General features: G+C 48.9%; 1 long non-coding RNA gene across 1 annotated transcript in view; it reads right to left on the bottom strand.

The window, feature by feature from the left end:
* The window catches only part of LOC103243100 (uncharacterized), an 86881-nt gene extending 72175 nt beyond the window's left edge, over nt 1-14706 (bottom strand). The window contains exon 1 of the long non-coding RNA XR_005238872.2: nt 14347-14706. This is a non-coding gene — a long non-coding RNA (uncharacterized lncRNA). The remainder of the gene's footprint in view (nt 1-14346) is intronic.
* Nucleotides 14707-15228: the final 522 nt, after the last annotated feature.

Below are 15228 nucleotides of genomic sequence, written 5' to 3'. Positions count from 1 at the left end.
CACTCTCATAGTGGTCCCTGTTTAAATGATCAGTGTTTTGGTTACCCTAATGTTAGCAGAAGTAGAAAAGAGTTTATTTTCCCCTTCTACTGTTTCACTTAACCCTGAGCCAGGTGGGGGGCTCCAAGGCAGCAGCTGGAGAAGACCCCCAAATCACACAGGTGCCCCTCTTCCTTGTGCCAGCTGTAAAGCCAAGTAATAAACCAATCCTTGCAGGGAGTTGGGGAGCCTGTGATGTGGCTTCCTAGTAGCTGTGCCCAGCCTCTAGACTGCACCTTCTGGGTCTGCAGAGGCCTGTTCACTGTCATGCCTTCATGCAGATCTCTGGGGTAAGTGCTCTGTTGCTGTAGGAAAATAACTCACAACTTTTCTTTGAATGTATGTATATGAATGCCTATACCTTTATATAAATGCATAAATTATTGTCATTACATGATTTGTGTGTGTGTGTGTGTATAGACTCTTAGTTGTTTTCTTGTTAGTTTGACTTTCCTTGACACCTCTCCTCTGTCCTCCACCCATAACCACTAGAAATTCATGCTAATATCCCTGGAGGGATCCTTCTACATTCTTCTTCACGATCATATTATCCTGTATAAATATATGCATACACACACTACATGTAGTATACATGTATGTATGTAACTTTTTATACACACCCACGTGCATTCACTTATACCCATAATGCACTTAAACATGTATAGCCAGCCTTTTGTCATTATTTGTTTTGCGGAATTATATGATACTCAGTTTCTTGCATCTTGTTTTCCTCACTCAACAATACCGTGGGGAACTCTATGTTCTCCAGTATTGCTCTAATTGTTTTCAATAGGGCATAATATCGCATGGTATAAATGTACCATAATTTATGCACCCAGACCTCGAGTGTGACTACTCACTTTGTTTTCAAGGGAGAAATTTCCCACATTCACCAAGTACAAATGTGTTACATTTTTGCCTTAATGCTCCTGACTCACATCTGATTCAAAAATCTTTAAAAACACGTGTCAATGTGAAGAATATAATCAGCTGCTATTTTTTTCCAAGATGTCACACTGACCCACCATCAAACTGTCAGCGCAGCTTGGTACCCTTGTTCCCTACACAGAGTCACAATCAGCCTTTTGTATTCTCTGATGTTTGTTGTCTGATTGCAATTCTGAATTGGGGTGACCACCAAAGACTGGGTGCCAACACAGGAGGCATCTCAATGTATTAGAAAGGGGCCAGTCTTTGGAACAGGCAGACCTGGGTTCAAATTCTGGTACCATCACTTATCAGTTGGGAGATTTGGATAAATACTCGCTTTCCCCCAGCCCCAGTTTTCTTTGCCTTTCAGATAGAAATCATGAACCCAACCACGTAGAGGATTAAATGAGATTATGGGTGCACAGGCCCTGGTCTCGGGGGGCCCACTGCCCAGGTGGCTTTTCCCAACCGCAAATTATGAATCATGTTGGACTTGAAGGGGAAAAGTTCAAATTGATCAATAGCAATGTCAGGGGCAAACAGTCCAAGTCAGATAAGCAAACAGAAACAGGTTGTTTTTGGAATAATTGGATGCCCTGTCTTTGTTTGCAGAGCAGCGTGTGCACCACAGATGTTTAAGGCAGCTTATTTTGCCAGCAACGTCCAGATCACTGGTGAACCAAAGCAGGAGAGGGGCCTGGCTGCTGGAGGGATCCAGAAAACAGGGAACTGATGGAGGTTTAGGATTAGAACCTGAGGAAGGGATGCTAGGGCAAGGATGCTAGGGCACTTGATGTGGCAGGAGAGGTGGGTGGGCATTTTTCCACCTGGCAGCAGAGGTCACTTTCTGTCCTCTCCACACACCATACATCACACTTTCCAACTCCGCCCCACTCAACCCCCCAGGAAGAAGAAAGAGGAAACGAGTTCCACAGCACAGGTCTGTTATGGACTGAACATGTGTGTTCCCCCAAAATTCATATATTGAAGCCCTAACACCCCAGTGAGATGGTATTTAGATGTGAGGTCTTTGGGAAGTGATTAGGGTTAGATGAGGTCACAGGGTAAGGCCCCTATGATGGAATGAACGGCCTTATAAGAAGAGGAAGAAAAAGACTAGAGAGCATGCACGCGCTCTCATTCTCTCTCCCTCCCTTCTTGCCACAGGAGGACACAGCAAGAAGGCGGCCATGTGCAAGCCAGGAAGAGAGGCCTCACCAGGACCCACATCAGCTGGCACCTTGATCTTGGACGTCCAGCTTCCAAAACTGTGAGAAATAAATGTCTATGGCATTCTGTTATGGAAGCCCAAGCTGACTGAGACTGCAGCCCTGCCTTTCCTTTTAGGGTACCCAAAATGGAGTCCTGTGGCCAACACAAGCTGCATGCCTCATCTCTTGCCACATTCTGGTAGGGGGATATAGATGTGGCCAAGACAAGTGGGGAGGTATCTGGGGTGCTCACAGGCAGGGCCTGGAGAGGAGCCCTCTTGTGGACAACTTACCCAGGACTCTGAGATATGCCTCAGCATCCTCTGCTCCTTCGTGCCAGGCATGGTGTCTTGCACACAGTGGGAGCTTTATATGTGTTTGGTGAGACATTGATTAAAAATAATAGATGGCGAATACACGCAGATGTGGAGAGAGACGGAACCAGCAGTTGCCAGATTGGAGGAAAGGGTGAATTCCCGCCTCAGCCCCGCCCTGTCCACAGCTATGAATTACTCTGCAGTGGGGAGGGGGATTCCTTCATTAAAATCTACAAAAAGGGAGTCATATTAATAGCCAGGCACACTGTTCTTTTCCCTCAGGGTAAGAAGATTTATGACTCAAACTTACATTTTATCGCGCACAACCGAATAAAAATGATCGATTTCCCTGCCCGCCTTACAGCATCCTTCCACAGTTATTAAAGTCTCTAAAAATGTTTTCTTAAAAAAAAAAAAAAAAAAAAAAAAAAGGTTAAAAGAAAGAGAGGTGGAGAGAGTGCAAACCAAGAAGAAGCTGGGAAATGCTGCCTAGCTGAGGGCTATCCATCTTGTCTGCTGCGGACCACATAACCTTGATGTCACTATATTTTCTGCTCGTATCCAAATTTACAATTTGCCAGCCAAGGAGATGGAAATGCCAAACCTCCCCCTTGGAGGTGGATGCTGGAAGGTTCTTAAAGAGCCTGAGAGAGAGGAGCATCCTAGCTCTGAAAACTCCAAAAAGACACTGAGCCTGCTGCTGGGCTCTTAGCAATTTTCCCTGAGTTGGGAAAAACCAGTCTCCAAGGTCAAGGAGATGGATTTCAACTCCAGGGCCACAAACGCATTCAGCAAGAGCCCCTTTGTTCACTGAAGAACAAGGAGGTTTCCACTTTGGAGGGCCCGAAATGTATCTGTGCAAGTTAGGAAATGGGAGGGTTCGGCCATGCAACAAACAAGATGTAAACCAGACTGAAAGAGAAGTGTTTAACCTACAGGAAGGAGCAAACCGAACGCCAGCCCTGCAGAGCTCCGCCTTGCATGCAAACACACAAATGGGTAATTATACATCATTCATCTGTTCTTTCTAGTGGGTCCCCAAGAACCTTTGGTTTGCCACTTTGGTGATTAAATTTTGCTAAGTGCCAAGTAATACAATTGTATATCACCCCATTTGTGAATTCCTTCAGGACAAGAATAGGATTCTCTCTCCTCTCCCTCTGTCCCCTATACACACACACGCACGCACGCACACACACACACACACACACACAGAGGCACATTAGGTGCTTTCTATAGGGGTCTATTTAGTTGAGAATGGCAAAACTATGCTTTAAAATTCCATAATTCAGTCGGGCACGGTGGTTCACACCTGTAATCCCAGCACTTTGGGAGGCCGAGGCAGGCAGATCACCTGAGGTCAGGAGTTTGAGAACAGCCTGACCAACATGGTGAAACCCTGTCTCTACCAAAAATACAAAATTAGCCGGACGTGGTGGCTCATGCCTGTAATCCCAGCTACTTGGGAGGCTGAGGCAGGAGAATCACTTGAACCCAGGAGGCGGAGGTCGCAGTGAGCACCACTGCATTACAGCCTAGGCAACAAGAGCAAAACTCCGTCTCAAAAAAAAAAAAAAAAATCCATAATTCACAATTTGTTACCAGGTCAGTCTGGTCTCTTTCCAAATTAGTGCTCATTAGTTAGGTCTTCCTGGACTTGTTTCTGAGTGAATCTGGACATCTGTCCTTTGCTCACACTTTGTTACTACTCAGCACTTCCATTCTGACTTCTGGAGGGTTCCCCACATTGCAGATAGGGCCCTGGGGCCCTGCAGCACAGTTGGAGGGTTGCAGCCTCCCAGGAAGGCCCCCTCCATCGCTCTAAGTTTCTCGAGCTTGTGAGAGCCTTGTATCCTTCTGGGAGTGTTTTCCTGGCGTGGCTGGAAGACAGCCATGAATCTGTCTCGGGCCATTTGACTTCGGCTCCCAATGCCAACCCTAACAGACACTTCCATCAGGCCTGACGTGTCAACGATCTATAAGCCATTAACCAGCGCTATCAGACCTCCCAGATTCTGCCTCCTCTGTGAGAACAAATACAGAGAAGAAGGGGGAAGGAGGGAGTAGAGAAGAGGTACAGAGAGAGAGGAGGAAAGAATGCCAGGTCCTCCATTTCCTGTATGGATAAATGATTGATGATGATGATGATGATGAGAGAGCAACTAACAATGACAAAGCTCACTGTGTTTCAAGTACTCTTCTAAATGCATTGCATATAGTAGCTCATCTAATCCTCACAACCACCCAAAAAGATATGCTGTTATTAGACTCACTTTGCAGGTGGGGAAACTGAGGCAGGGAGCTCTTCAGAGACTTTGTGAGGTCCCAGCACTGGTGGGTGGCAAAGCTGGGGGTTTAACCCAGTTGCTGGGCTCCAATATTTGTGCTCTCAGCCACTTTATGCATTGCCTCCCACAGTGGTCAGGGAGTCAAAGTCAAAAGAGATGGAGAGAGTTCAGCTCAAAGCAGGCAAGAGTCCTAGTTCCCTGTGGGCGGTTGCTGCACTGTGAGAACTGGCTCCCAGCTCACCAGGCAGAAGAGAACAGCTTTCCCAGAGATTCCCTGCTTGGGCCACAGAGACAAAAATCGTCTATTCCTTCTAGAAATAACAGTGTCTAAGCAGCTTCCTCAGTCAGAGCCCCTCAAACCATCTGTCACTTCAGGTCCACAACCTCAGAGGTGGTTCTTAGTGGCCACAGCCTCAGCTGCAGCTCCCCGCACCCTGGCCAAATAAAGGGGACAAGTTTCCAAAGTCTCCTCATGTGCCAATATCCCCTTCTCACGCAGGAGGGATGGGATGGGACGGGATGGGATGAGACGGGACGGGACGGGATGGGACGGGACGGGACGGGACAGGATGGGATGGGATGGGATGCAGCAGAACGAGATGGAATGGGAGCTAGGGGAGGAGATAGAAGGGAGGGGATAGAGTGCCATGGGACAGGGTGGGATGACAGGAAAGGGAAGGAAAGGCAGGCAATGGAATGAGATAGGAGGGTACAACAGGAAGAGGTAGAAAGGGACAGAAAGGGAATGATATGTGATGAGTTGAGAAGGGAAAAAGGTGGACACTCTTTTTTTTTTTTTTTTGACAGAGTTTCGCTCTTGTTGCCCAGGCTGGAGTGTGCAATGGCACGATCTCAGCTCACTGCAACTTCCACCTCCCGGGTTCAAGCCATTGTCCTGCCCAAGCCTCCCAAGGTGCCCGCCACAACACCCAGCTAGTTTTTGTATTTTTAGTAGAGATGGGGTTTCATTATGTTGGCCAGGTTGGTCTCGAGCTCCTAATCTCAGGCGATCCACCTGCCTTGGCCTCCCAAAGTGCTGGGATTACAGGCGTGAGCCACTGCACCTGGCCAACACTCTCTTTTTAAACTATCCATACGCTCCCATCACCCCTTTTTCCTAGAAAATTACATACAGTCATTAAAACAGAACATCCCTGCAGCCCCAACACCTCCTGTGTGGCACAATACATGGCAGCTGGTGACCCACTGCCACTGGCCAGGATTGAAAAGATTCCATAATAGGTGTAGGAGCTCCCACACCCTTGCAGGCTGACTCCAGAGGCCTCTTCCCAAGCTCTACCCCCAAGCCTTGGGCCCCAACCTACCTCCTTTAAGGCCAACTCAATCCTCACCTCTTCCAAGAAGCCTTCTTTAACTACATCCTTCCTTTCTCTCACTCCCAGCTCTGTTTAGCATTTGTCACCCAATTTACCACTTGCTTCTGTACAATGCTGTATTGATCTTTAATCTTGTAATCCAGATCTATAGCATATAGCCTGTGCTTCTGCCCGGTGGCAACCCTGAATGAATTTAATTCTTCCAGTGTTTAAGAAGCAGACTCACAGAACTGTGGAGCATTAACCCTCATGTTGCAAATGTGGAAACGGGCTCTGAGAAGTCAAGGGATACACCTGGCATCTCATGGCTGGTGAGCCAGAGAGCTGGGGCATCCAGAGCTCAGCATTCTGGCTCCCTCCACTACAGTGTGGGGAGCTTCCTGCCTTAGTTGGGGTTTTCCTAAAAACAGGCCCTCCAACAAGGATGGGAGTACTGGTGGTTTATCTGGGAGGTGGTTGCAGGAAGCACTGTGAGGGAGGGGAGAAGTAAGAAGAAGAAGGAGGAAAGCCAATTAAAGAGGTACCAAGGAGCAAGTTTCCCTTCTGTGACATGGGGGCCCAACCCCTTCAGGCCTCTAAGAGGCTGTAGAACTCACCAGGAAACCAGGGCATTTCTCCAGGAGCCCTTGTCCCTCAGGGTTGAGAGTCCCACTTAGGGAGTTAACTCCCAGCACTTCTAGCCTGCCCTACAGGGCTGAGCCTCCTTCCATGGCCAAAGAACCCCGAAAAGCAAAGAACAGTGGTGATCGGGGTACACAGCCTTTGCATGTGCGTGAACCGTCCACTGCAGCTGGGGTGTCCTCTGGGTGGGTCAAGGAAGTCAGGGCAGGCCACCGACAGGGTATGCCACACTTGGGAAACACTTACCAATCCACGGGAGTAGACCTGGGTGCCCCAACTTTCTTTCACATCTGTGTCCAGTTCTCTTTTTGGTAGGAACAAATCCCTGCTCCAAGGTGTCAGATGAAAGAATGGTGCTCCCCACCCTCTCCCCACCCCAGGGATATATACTGTCACGGGGACTTTGATGGCGCATAAGGAAAAGCACACTGTCTGATGACACGTGGCAGGTGATATCTGGGGTGCCGCACATTCCAGCCATCCCTCCCACATGTGCGAGAAAAGGCCTCCTGACATAGTAGCCTGGCTTCTCCTATGGGCCCCTTCCTGCTGGGCACCTCCTGTTTGCAGAGCTCCTAGTGAGGGACTGTGTGGGTGCCAGGACAGACAGGAGGATGAAGCAGACCCCTCCCAGCCCCCAACATTCCTCATGAAGGGCAGATGGGGCCCGGGAGCCGGCCAGCCCAGCAGGTATGACGGGTCCGTGCACGGGGATCTACTAGGGGACCTAGGAGTGCCCAGAGCAGGTGGCCATAAAGAGGAAATATGAGCAGCAGTTATCTGGTATTTGACACAATTCCTGACACGCTTTCCCCAGGCAGGGCATGCCCTGAGTTTACAAGGCAAATGCACTTATCACTTCTGCCTCCTGTCCCAGGAGCCAAGCTTACCCCTCAGCCTGGAAATCAGGGCCTCCCCATGTGGCCTGCTCCCCAAAAGGCACCCTGTCCGTAGCCCTGCCCCTCTCTGCACACACATGCATGCGTGAGCATGCACAAATGCATGTGTGCACACACATACACATATATGGAGGCACACATGGAAAGCACCTGAATAAAAGACAGCCAGCCCAAATTCCAGCCACCCCTCTGCCCGAACCTAGCTCCGAGCCCTGGGATGCATCATGTCCCCCATTGGGCCTTATTTTTCTCCTCTGTGTCATGATGATTCTAAAGAACCCCCAGGGATGCTCAGCTCCCTGTCCAGAGAAGTTACAGCCCCATGGATGGACAGCAGAGGCATGTGTTGGCCCTCTCCTCCAAGGAGGCATAGTCTACCCTTGGGCACCACCTGCCATGGTGATAGCCCAGGCCTGCCAAGAGAAAGAAGCAGGTGTATGGGTGGTCGGTGGCATCCTGCTTTGCCCTTTTTGCAGCAGATATCAAGACCTTAGATTAGGTTGATCTGGTCCAGCATGGGAAGAATGTCACACACCCCCTCACTGAAGTGACACACAAGCCAGCAAGCCAGCCCTTTCTCCCACCTTCAATTCTGCTTGTATCAGCAGAGAGGGTCGTGTTGCCACTGGCTTTGGGATGGTGCCTGGGAAGCTGGGAGGGGCAGTTCCCCAGCTCCCCCTCTGCCTATGATACTGTACAGAACAGTCTCAGGACCTGGGAGGCAAGTTCTTTGCAGAAAGGGTTTTTAGCAGGGCTCTGTTTCCCATAGTCCCCAGATGATAGGCCTAAACCAAAGGGTTTCTAGGAAACAGACCCTCATAGCTGGCCACTGGCCTATGAAGACAGGGCTCAGATGTCCCAGTAAGTGGAGTACTCTTCCAGGGAGACAGCAGTGAACTGAGCCCCCGAGAGCCCACCAGCACGGACCAGGACAGCCCACTATGGGACACACCCTCCCACAAGGGGCCATTGCTTTACATTTGCAGGATCTGACTTTTGTTTGCTGTGACTATGAAGCCTGCATATAGTTCCTGATTTTTGCAAAACACATCTCAAACTTCTCACCTGTTAGCACTCCCCAGCATCATGGCTGAGTGGATGATTATCACCACACCCCAAGTGGGGAAACTGAGGCTTCAGGAGTAGGAGAGCCTGAGTTAAGGGCATGCAGTGAGTCATCAGCTGCCCTTTGCTTCCTCACCAAGCTCTCTGAGGCCACACTGCTTCCTGGAGTCCTGGGGCATATCCATTGATTTTGCCAAGGTGGGTTGTGGCAAGTAGGTCACCGGGAATAGGAGACATGGGTTTTCAAAGAGTATATAAAGGAAAGAAAAGAATAAAGGGGTGGGAGGGGCACATGATCCAAAATCCCCTCTGCAGCAAGCTCTTGTAACTGCATGTACAGTGGCCCCCCTTCCTCGCACCTTCCCTTTTTACATCAACATTCAATCATCTTTTCCCATTCACTTCGTCTCTTCCATTTTTATCTTACGCTGCCCGTGAAAATTGGTGTGAAATAAAAAGGCAACTCTGCCTACAGATGTAATCAATTGATTTGGCAGGTAGCCCACAGACACCTAGGAAGAGGACAACCAATTTTCAGTGGACATCCTCTCCCGCTTCCTTTTCTTCCTCTACTTCCTCCCTTCCGGGCTCTCTGTTCCCCTCCTTTTACTTTTCTGTCTCCTTCCTTTTGGCCTTGCTTTGATCTTCTTGTTATTTTCTGCTTTGTATTTAATGGAATTAGACCAGCCTATGAATTTTCCCCCAACTCTTTCTTTCTTCTTATTTTATATAACAGACAGCAGAGGGGAAGGTGTCTGTCTTGCTCGGCTTTCTATCTCTGCATCATGCTAGGAGAGTGCCGTATTCCCAGGGGCCTTGTCAATCTTCCTGGGGAGGTGGGACCACAATCAACATCTTGAAGGATCCCAAACTCCTGCCCCAGATAAGACATGGGTCTATAAAACAAATCCTAGAGTGGAACAGCTCTCCATCATCCAGGAGAGGAGAAAATGTTCTGTGCAGGAGAATTGTTTATTTTCATCCACTCATTCACTTATTAAGTGTCACTATTAGCCAGGCACTAAGGGTACAGAAGTGAACAAAGCCATCATTGATCCTGCCCAAGTACATTGCCTGGCACACAGTAGGCGCTCAATAAGCGGTGGCCACTGTTGATTATCATTCTTCTGGAAGTATCTATGATAGTGCAAGATATTTACTCATGTTCAACAAATGTTAGTTTCCTCCCTTCTAGAGACACTATCTTGGTACGATATCTGTTTATTGGTCTTTGTTATTGTTTTAATACAAAAAGAATAGAGGGGTGAAATTAAAATGTTCACTCTGGGCTAGTCTGGATTAGAAGATAGTCATTAGATACAAAAAGACATGTAATTAAAAATTGTGATAACCAGGATAAAGAAAAAGCACAGGGTGATACGGGAGGATTTCATTTAGAAAAGGGTGGGAGAGGAATCTGGAGCCTGCATCTGAAAGAAGCATCGCAAGAACAGAAAACCAAACACCGCATGTTCTCACTCATAGGTGGGAACTGAACAATGAGAACACTTGGACACAGGAAGGGGCACATCCAATACCGGGGCCTGTTGTGGGGTGGGAGAGGGGGGAGGGATAGCATTAGGAGACATACCTAATGTTAATGAGGAGTTAATGGGTGCAGCACACCAACATGGAACATGGATACATATGTAACAAACCTGCATGTTGTGCACATGTACCCTAGAACTTAAAGTATATATATAAAAAAAGAAGCATCACATAACCCAGTGGCTCTCAAAGTGGGGTTCTCTCAGCCATAGAAGCAGCAGCATCAGGAACTTACTAGAAATCTACATTTTCAGGCTGCCCCAGAACTACTGAATCAGAAACTTTGGGCACTAGCCTTTCCAGGTAACTCCAATATTCTCACAAGTGTGACAACTGCTTATGTAAGCTGAGACCGGAAGGAAGAGTTGGAGTTGGCCAAATGGTGGGGAGAAAGAAGGCTTTCTAGGTGGAGAAGATAGCATGGACTGGGGCACTGAGGCAGCAAAGACCACCAGAGCTAGGGTGTAGGGAGGGAGTGTGAGAATCAGACCTTTCAGTGTCTTAAAACAACTGGAAAGAGTGTGAATTTTCTAAGTCCACCAGGATCCCCTAGGGCAGGGGTCCCAGTCTGTGGCCTGTTAGGAGCCGGGCCGTACAGCTGAGTTGAGTGGTGAGTGAGTGAGTGTTACTGCCTGAGCTCTGTCTCCTGTTAGCTCAGCAATGGCATTAGATTCTCATAGGAGGCTGGGTGCGGTGGCTCACGCCTGTAATCCCAGCACTTTGGGAGGCCAAGGCAGGTGGATCACTTGAGGTTAGGAGTCTGAGACCAGCCAGGTCAACATGGGGAAACCCTGTCTCTACTAAAAATACAAAAATTAGCCAGGCATGGTGGTGGGTGCCTGTAATCCCAGCTACTTGGGAGGCTGAGGCACAAGAATCGCTTGAACCTGGGAGGCGGAGGTTGCAGTGATTCAAGACTGCACCACTGCACTTCAGCCTGGGTGACAGAGCAAGACTCTGTCTCAAAAAAACAAAAAACAAAAAAAAACACCACCAACAACAAAAATTCTCATAGGAACTGTGCATGCAAAGGATCTAGGTTGTGCACTCCTTGTAAGAATCTAATGTCTGATGATCTGAGATGGAACAGTTTCATCCTGAGACCATCCCCACCCCACCCATGGAAAAACTGTCTTCCATGAAACCAGTCCCTGGTTCCAAAAAGGTTGGGGACCACTGCCCTAAGGAGTTCTAAGCAGAGAAATGAAGCCACAGGCTGTCGATGTCATAGAGTCCTATCACTGCCCACAGCTGGCTGCCAGCTGCTCCTGGTACTTCCCTGGCCTCACCTGCCCTGTTGGAGGGGCCCTTCTCAGTGCCTGAGAAAATGACACTCTTGGGTGGTGCAGGAGGTCCTGGTAGAAGGCTCTTTCTTTTCATTCCATGCCTTTTGATACATGGTGGGATTTTCTGTCTTCATATTTTATTTTTACCTCTTTTCAAATATCAATAAGTGGCAACAAAACAGTGGGATTATCAGTTATTTTTGTTTCTGCTCCACAAGTTCTTGAATTTTATGAAATAAAAGCAAACAAAATTTTATAAAGTCAATATTTATCAAATATTACATGTCAGGTTTTTTTTTTGAGATTTCTCTCTTCATTCATTCAACAAATATTTTGTGAGCCCCTGCTGTGCCCTGGGCATTGTGCAGGCATGGGGATAGAAACGGAGACCAGCATTCTGCCTCCACGGAGCATCTGTGCTCATGGCAGGAGTCAGACCAACAAAGTCCAAGAGCAAAATGTATCTCAGAGTCTGCCTGGGAAGGGGAGTGAGGCATCCCAGGTGGGGCTGGTCAGGGAAAGCCTGAGAAGGTGGCAGCTGGGCACAGCCTTGGGGAGAGGAGGCAGCAGCGTGGGAGGGATGAGCAGGTGGATAGGGATGGGAGGCTCACGAGCAGGTGGGTAGGGATGGGAGGCGGGAACAGCAAGCACTGAGGTGCTGAGCAAGAGCAGGAAAGGATGCAGGGCTTAGTGGGAGGAGGAGGAGAGGACAGGGAGAAGTGGGGAAGAGCCTCACTCAGGATTTTGGCTTTTACACAGAGTGACACAGGGGCCCATGGGCAGGGCAATGGGTATTCTGACATTCTGAAAGGGCCACTGGGCTGCTTGCTGAGAACAGCTGGTGAGAGGGGCAGGGCAAGAAGGAGAGAAGGGAGCTGGCAGGAGAACCTGATATAAACCAGGTGGGAGCAGATGGGAGCCTGGGCTAGAGCAGCAGAGAGTGGGATACGGTCAGATGCTGGATGGCCTCTGAACTGAGTGTCGGTGGGATCTGCTGCTGGGCCAGAAAAGGGATGAGAGAGGAGGCTTGAGGATGACCTGAGTGATGAAAAGACAGCACTGCCACTTAAGGGGCCAGGGAAGGCTAGGGGAGAAGCCAGCGTTTCTAGGGGAAGGAGTTGCTGGTTAATTCAGTGTTGGGCATGTGAAATTTGAGATGCCATTGTGTTGCTTTGGATGTCCCAAGGAGCAGATGCCAAGACAGGATTGGACATGGGAGAGACTTACTGGGGGCAAAGGCTGTGAAGGACAAAGGGGAGGCAGCAGGCACTGGCAGACTGTCATGCAGGCCTGGCACCCATGAAAGGAGAGGGGGATGGAAGGAGGCCTGGGAGGAAGAGCTTCCAACCACAGCACAGCTCCAAGAGCATTCACTCAGGCCGATGGAAGGTTCTTGAGCCAAAACCTCCCATGGGATATCCAACATCCCACATGTGCGGACCTGCCCTGGCACCACCCCCTCTAACCCCATCCCACCTGCTCAGCTATTGGCTGGGAGAAGCCCACATCATGTGCGGCTTCAGCACGCCATAGGGGTGGGCCCACTGGGGCAGCAGTGGGGTGTCGGTCACCGTGGTCCCCTCAACAGAAGGTGTGAGTGGAGCAATTTTACAGCCGCCACAGGCTATTAGACACGTAAGTGGAGATATGTAGTAGGCAGTTTAGATATACGAGTGTGGAGTTCAATGCAAGGTTCAAGGAAGAGATAAAAATTTAAGTGTCTTCAGCTTATAAATGGTATTTAAAGGCATGAGAATGGATGAGTGCGTGCACAGCTGGCGGGGACAAACGCTCCAAGGACTGAGTCCTGAGGCACGTTTGCATTTAGAAGAGTCAGCAACAGTGGCCAGGGAGGTAGGAGGGAAACCAAGAGTCTGTGAGGTCCCGGAAGTCAAGTCAAGAAAATGCTTCATGGAGGAGGGAGCACTACCTTTCAGAAAATCGCCCATCACACTAGTGAGCATCCTCACAGGCCAGGCAATGTGCTAAGGACTCTGTGTGCAACACCACACTCCACGATTCTTCTCCCCTGTTGTGGGTGGTGTGCTGTGCTGCCTGGATGCCCTGTCAGGGCCAACACAGCCATTCCCCAGTTGCTGGAAGTGTTGGCTGCTGATGCTAAAGGTCACACCCCCTCCCTGGGGTCAGCCTATACCCAGAGACAGTTGACACAGCCTTCCTGCCACATTTGGGACATCTCAAGTGGACCATGTGGTTTACAAGCTCCTAGTGGGACCAGCTGAAGCCTCCGTTGTAGCTACAGAGTCAGGTAGATTCCTCCATCAGAGTAAAGAACCGCTGACTGCATGGGCTGGGGGGATGGGGTGCTACTTGCTACGTCTTATCTTAAAGAATCTTTTGGATGCTTCGGTGAGAAACAGGAAACTTGCAGACTTTCTAGCCAGTCCATTGTAAATTGTGACCCACTTCACCCTCTCCTGACACTCCCACCTTTCCCACCACTTTTCCTCTTTTCTATAGCACTTACCACCTGCCAACCTGTGATTTAATTTCCTTATTTATTTATCTACTGTTTATTATCCATCTTCCTTCTTTCCCACAATGTCAGCTCTAGGAAGGCAGGGATATTCATCCGTTTTGTCCACTGATGTATCCCAAGTGCCTAGAACAGTGCCTACTGCATAGCAGGTGCCAGTGTACACACACAAAATGAGTTCCCAGATGGGCTGACCTTCAAGAGTTTGCAGCCCAACTCTCCGTTTTTGCTGAATCCCATCATCCCATGTGAAAAGAATGAACCAAACTTCCAGACCCACAGAGGCAGCATGGGGTGCTGGGACTTACCACAGTTAGGAGGCAGTCTCCTCACCCACAAAGTGGGATGCCAGGGATGGTCTGATTGCCACATGGTCACAGGGAGCCGCCTCGAAGCCTTCCTGTAATGCTGTCAGTGAGGCCAGCTCTACAGATGGAACCCATAGTCCAAGTCGAGTCTGAGGCCGTTTCAGGGGCATCCTCAGCACCTCAGTGGTGCTGGGAGGGAGGTTCTTTGAGATCCACACACACTGAACTCCTACAGGAGAAGACAGACCCATTTTAGACTTTCGGCTGCTCTGAAATGGGGGACTTATTGTGAGATTCCTGTACTACAGAAAAGAGACTCAGCTATTCCTCGTGATAAGCGGGCATGGCTTTCAAAGGGAAGTCCTGCCTTCGCTATTTGGCCAAGGCCATGTGACCTTGGCCAAGTCAAAAAAATATCCTGGAACCTCATTAGCTGTCGCTAACTGTCAAATGGGAAATGAGTGAGATTATGTGCCTGAAAATGTTTTGTAAATTCCAGGGCAGTGGTTCCCAGACTTTGAGATTTCATAGACAAGGGAAGTTTCCAGTAATCTGGAGCTCACATAAGGATTCCAGCTTTCTATTTTGCCACCTAAGGACATTGAAACACAAACAAGCAATGAAGCGGTGGCTTGCCCATTGTCACTATTCTGTCCTCAAAGGCAGAACACACTTTACGCTAAAAATGGGAGGCCAAAAATCTGAACAAAAGATAGTCTTTGCAGCTTGGGAAAAAAAAAAGTGAACTTAAAGGAAAAACTCACTGACTTGTCCTTGATTTTCTCATGTTGCCAAAGACAAGGGAAGTTTTTCTCTGGGAACATTGTGAAATGATGAAATGAGAGCACTGGGATGGCGCACCAAGGCAACCAAGAGAAGCTG

Source organism: Chlorocebus sabaeus, chromosome 16, assembly GCF_047675955.1.
Source record: "Chlorocebus sabaeus isolate Y175 chromosome 16, mChlSab1.0.hap1, whole genome shotgun sequence".
NCBI lineage: Eukaryota > Metazoa > Chordata > Mammalia > Primates > Cercopithecidae > Chlorocebus > Chlorocebus sabaeus.
Note: the sequence above shows the minus strand (reverse complement) of the source record. Positions and strands in the feature narration are given on the sequence as shown.